Source organism: Phalaenopsis equestris, unplaced genomic scaffold (genome assembly GCF_001263595.1).
Source record: "Phalaenopsis equestris unplaced genomic scaffold, ASM126359v1 Scaffold000134, whole genome shotgun sequence".
Classification (NCBI taxonomy): domain Eukaryota; kingdom Viridiplantae; phylum Streptophyta; class Magnoliopsida; order Asparagales; family Orchidaceae; genus Phalaenopsis; species Phalaenopsis equestris.
The window spans coordinates 1,416,352-1,422,114 of NW_018164576.1; positions in this window are offsets into that span (position 1 = coordinate 1,416,352).

The window sequence follows — 5,763 nt, forward strand, 5'->3', positions numbered from 1 at the left end:
GTTAGGATTATTTCACCAGACGGAGAGTAAATCTCTGTAATTCTACAAGCATCATACATTCGGTCCATGTGTTCGTGTTGAAGTACCGCATCTTGGGCAATATGGTGCTCTTTTGATCTTTCATTCTATAATCAAATCATGTTTGAACCTTACTCGAAATATGTATGAACATTATTCAAAGCCTATTTGTGTCTATTTTAAGTTTGAACCATATTCGAACATTATTCAAACTTTACATCTGAGCATGGTATAGTTAAATATACATTCTATATCTTATGCGAGTGTTGTAATTTTTAATGCATAAATCTCATCGCTTTCTAAATTCAATTATTTTTGTATCATTATAAATCCATCAATTAACAAAAAATGACGAAGAAATTATGATGAATTACTAATGATATCTATATTTGTGTGATGTTATAACCAAGCTTCTTCCTGAGGATGGTCATGAATAATTCATTTAGAAATTTCATCTTTCTTGGATTGTTAGTGTAAAATATCACCTAATCAAATCTTAACATATAATGTAAGATGTTGAAAGAAACTAGTAAGAATTTTTGACCCATACAAAACTAATTATTAGTTGCTCAGTGATGTTAATTTATATAATGGAGATTGAGAAAAATCTACCAAGACTTGTTAACCCATCTATGATTATTTATTGAAGTGTTTCTTGATAAAATTTCCTTATGTACGAGAGATTAATGGAAATTTTTAAAAATGCCTTGTTAATGTTGTTCGTTAGAGTTTCACTCGATGATTTTTTACGTGTAATGGAAGATATCGTATCAAATCCCTTACGATAATCAAGCCAAGATTAAGATGTTAAGAAGGTCACATATTTCTCAAACAAAGGGTTTTAGTTGGTCTTTAGACCATTATTCTGTTTTTAAATTCATGGCTGCCGACATGAGAAAAAAGTTTAAATTCTCAACATCTGATAAGTGATACACTTTTAAATTCATGGCTGCCGACATGAGAAAAAAGTTTTTAGCATAAAACATTTTGGTGAAAAGAAATTAAAGTTCATTATTGTAATGAGAAGGATGTTATGATAGTATAGCAAGACAAATTATTAAGCAAATAAATAAAAGACACCAACCGCAAATGAACTTGAGCATGTGCAGTTGAACGTAAATAATAGTTATTAAAAAAAAGAATTAGCCTTAATTCTTGACCGGTCCGTCCATTTGCCTATTGTCGCTCCGCCTGGCCCGCTTCAAGTCTCGCATTCCCGTACTCCCCGGCGTCCCGCCTTCCCAAGTCACATCTAACTTTTCTGGAAGCCCACGGGTTTTCCCAAGCGGCCGAAGACCGTCTGCCTTCCTTTCAATTCAGCCCGCATTCAATTCGGGTAAAGCCCGTCCACTTTCGCATCTGGCATGGCCGGATATAAAGGAAAATATTTTTTATTCTATTTTGTATGTTGTAGGTAGCAAAGGAACACCGTACCCAATGGCTATTCTCAACATTTTGTTGATGTAAGTATGAAATTTATTGTTATAGTATATATATATATGAAAAAAAATATCATCAAAAGATAAAGTATTTTGAATTTAATATTTTCATATGATGATGGTGCTCTCGACCAAAAATAGGAAGGTAAGTGATACACCATCAATAAATTCTCAACATCTGACACGAATCCCGAGGCATTCCACTAATCTTGAGGTAATCTTTTGATCAAGAAATATTCAAACTTCAATTAAAAGTCATACAATACTCTGATTTCAACAAACATATAGTCAAACTAATCAACTAGACGAGACATACCCAATGGTTCCAACATTGGTCCAATTTGAGTTAAATCGAACCCCGATCAAACCATTAAATCATATTTGAAAGTTTTTTTTGGACATATTTGAGAGGTTCAATGGATATGGTGAGTTAATAATCGAATCGAGAGTCTCAACAAGACAAATCCAATGAGTCAAAAATCACTCAATTCTAACATCATTAAGACACTCAAATGTCGTCTAATCAAGAGAAGACCTCTGAGCTATCCGATCAAAGTGGTTGATATTCCTTCATTAATTACACATAAAACTCTAAAAATAAAGTCCCACTCCTCTTATAAGGATCGAGAAGAGCTTGAAGCCTGAGTAAGAGCTTGAAGCTTAGAGAATGAGCTAATGTTATGCATCACTTAGCTGCCAACCACCTGTAGCCGCTTGTTGCCAACTGTTGTCGAATGACCAACAGTTGTCGCATGTAGTCGAATGGACACTAGTTGTCGTATGTTGCTAACCACCACTAGAAGGTCATCGCCCGCTCCTTGCGACAAAGCACTGTGCAAAGCTAACTGACATCATAGAGTCACGAAACAACATGAAGAGCGACACATCGTCCCGAACAACGGGATGCCACCCCAAAGAGGGTGCAACAATGCATCTCAAAAATTGTCTAAAGAGGCACCCCACATACACGTTCATGTAGCTCCCGACTTTGACCACCAAGGCATATGGACATCACTACTACTCACCAATACGCCCTGTGTGGTCCTCAGTTCGTGTAGGCCCCGAATCCGACCACTGAGACCTATGGATGTTACTACTAATCACTAATACGACCTCTGTGATCAATTACGACCTTAGTGGTCCTCAGCTCGTGTAGGTCCAATTTCCTGCCCCTTCGGCCTCTAGACATCTATATTTCCCACCATAATAACCTACGTGGTCCTCAACTTGTGCAACTCCTGACTCTAACCCCCACTGCCTACGGACGTCATTACTACTCGCCACTACGACCTATATGACTAATTACAACCTACGTGGTCCTCAGCTTGTGCAGCTCTCAACTCTAGCCCTAGTGGCCTATGGATGTCATTACTCCTTCTTACTACAGCCTATATGACAAATGACGACATATGTGGTCCACAACTAGTTATCTCCCAACTCTAGCCCACCCCCTATGGTTTACAGACATCACTACTACTCACTAGTATGACCTACGGGACCAACTACGACCAATATGGTCTACAACACGTACAAGTGCTTACTTTGGCTTCTCTAGCCAATCAACGCTCCTGAAGCAACTGCCTACAACACTCACACGAACAACTACTTCCGCAATAATCGCCTATGACGCTTGCAACCCGCTGTCACCAAGAATTACAATCAGATTATAATTATACCACTTTGTAATTTAATCTTTCCTAATTTAAGAGAAAAGTGGATCTGTGTACTCATCATTCATAGTGAATTATTTAAACTGAGCTAAGCCCTGTTGTTTTTTCTCTTTCAAGAGTTTTTTATGTAAAAAGTTAAGGTGTCTCCTCCTGCTTACTTCTCTTCTTTTTATATGATTGTGTGTTCAATTCTTGTGCAACGCTTAGACGATAATCCATTACTTAATGCTGCGAATCTTCTAGCACGCATCAATGATGAAATTAGTGAAATACATCAAATCAATTGAAGTAAGGGTGCCTTGATTGCCATCGAAGTTATCAAAATGGAGTTCATTCACAAAACGAACTTTGTGAGCATATACGAAGCACCAATTTTACCTAAGAAGAAGACGCGAATGATCAAAATGACAAGACATGTTGAAAACAATGGATTGCTGGTGTGACACATGATTTGAGCCTAAATTACCTCAGCATTTGTTGAAAAAATTGAAATGATGTTTGAACACAAAACAAATTGTGCAAGCACATCTAAAAATTCAAAATTACTTCATCATGACAACCAAATCATCCAATATGTGCACACAAGCATTCAACAGATATCTCAAGGCAACATCATGTCCAAAACAAATGAACTAGGGACGAGAAATGATTCAATTTAAGTTGTGAATGATAAGGTATACCTAATACAACATAAAATTCTTTGTATTTGTTAAGCTTGATTCGAATTCATCCATTTAGACAAACACATACCTCAAGTCTATATGATCCCTTTGGATGAAACAACTAATGACTACTAACATAGATTTTTCGATCAGGTTGTCAATCATAAGATATTGAGCATCTTTGTCATCAATCCTACTAACTTTTGTTCTAAGCTCAAAATGATAAATTTTTATAATCTAAATAAAAGTAATCCATCTCCATTCTAATCAAAAGAATTCATCAAATTGCATAAAGTTAAAACATAGAAAGATGGAAAGAGGGATTTCAATGTATCTCATCCCTTTGGTCCATATTATATTCTTCTATGGCCATAAGATAAACATTTCTATATTTTTTATAGGATAAATCAATGATGCCAAAGAGGATAGGAAGGATATCCTTAGATGAGTGCATGCATGAATGAATTAATCCAACCTTGAAGTAATGACTCAATAGCATTTGTATGTAGAATAATCAAGAAAATGTAGCATTTATAAATCAAATGAAAGCATAAAATATTGAATAGTCTAAATCCTTAAATTCGATAATGTTTAAAATACCGCAAAATTAGACACATTAAAAAACAATGATGATAACTTTGCCACCTAATTTGTACTAATTACCTAAAAGATTAAATTAAGCACTTCAACGCTTGTGACATTAAAATATTCAGTGCGATGGATTGATTATTTGCTTGTAATTAGAGCAAATAGGGAGATTTATATGCCTAACATTTAATTTCTGTGTATCATATATATCTAATACTTAAATTTCATTTTTTATAAATTGACGAAATAGTCCCCAATTATTTACATCGAGAAATTTTGGTCCCAAAATTTATAGAAGTGTCAAATTAGTCCGAGACTCTTTAAATTGGTGTTGAAGTAGTCAAACTATTAAAACTTAATTTTAAAATAATTAGAAACTATTTTGACACTTCTATAAATTCAGAGACTACAATAACCCAATGTAAATAATCAATGACTATTTTTAATACTTTACTTGGTAATTATATATACAAAATCTTATCCATGCATGAAAAAAGCGTATTTCTCTTCTTAAAAATTAAACCGATGATATTTTTAATGTGTTACGAGAATTTTGAATACAACAACAATAACAACAAAACCTTAATCTCACTACATGGGGTCGGCTACATGAATCATTTTTCTCCATTGCGTCCTATTTTCTTATTTAGTGTCATATTTTCATTTAGTTTTAGTAAATTAAGATCATTTTTTTATATAATAAGCCCTAGTCTTCCTAGGTCTACCTTTGCCTTTCTTAACACAAGTCGAAGCTAAAACATCTACTCTCCTAATCGGATCATCAGATAGTCGATGTTTAATGTTACGAGAATTTTGAATGATGACAGAAATGTAGAAAAAATAAAATATAGAGGTTATATACGTAAATGCACGGTAATTGCGTGATATGCATATAAATGGACCAAACAAATAAGATAAAATCTAATATTCGATGCCGTACATTAATCATATAGATTTGTTGGACATAGTTTTAACGTATATAATGTCCATAAAATACGGACATTTCAATATAAATGCGGAGAATAGATTCTAAAATAAAAATAAAAAAGAAATAAGATGAGAACAAAGTGCAGGAAACCATGTAATAATTAATCCAATAAAATAATTGCCAAAATTGGACGAGGCCTTTAAAATCCGCTAATGACGCAAATTAATTAATTAATTAACATATATAGCAATTAAGCAATTAGTAAATATCAAAATCATTATTTAATCAAACTAATGCTTATTTTTATATGCGCCGTTCCGTATAGGAACATTTCCGGCAGCTTTTAAGCTGACGTCCGGCGGCCAAAAATTCTCACTCGTCTGCCCTAACTTCAACTCGCATTTGGTTTCCGATAATGTTCTGCCAGAGAAATCTATGGCGGAAGAGCTTCGAATCCA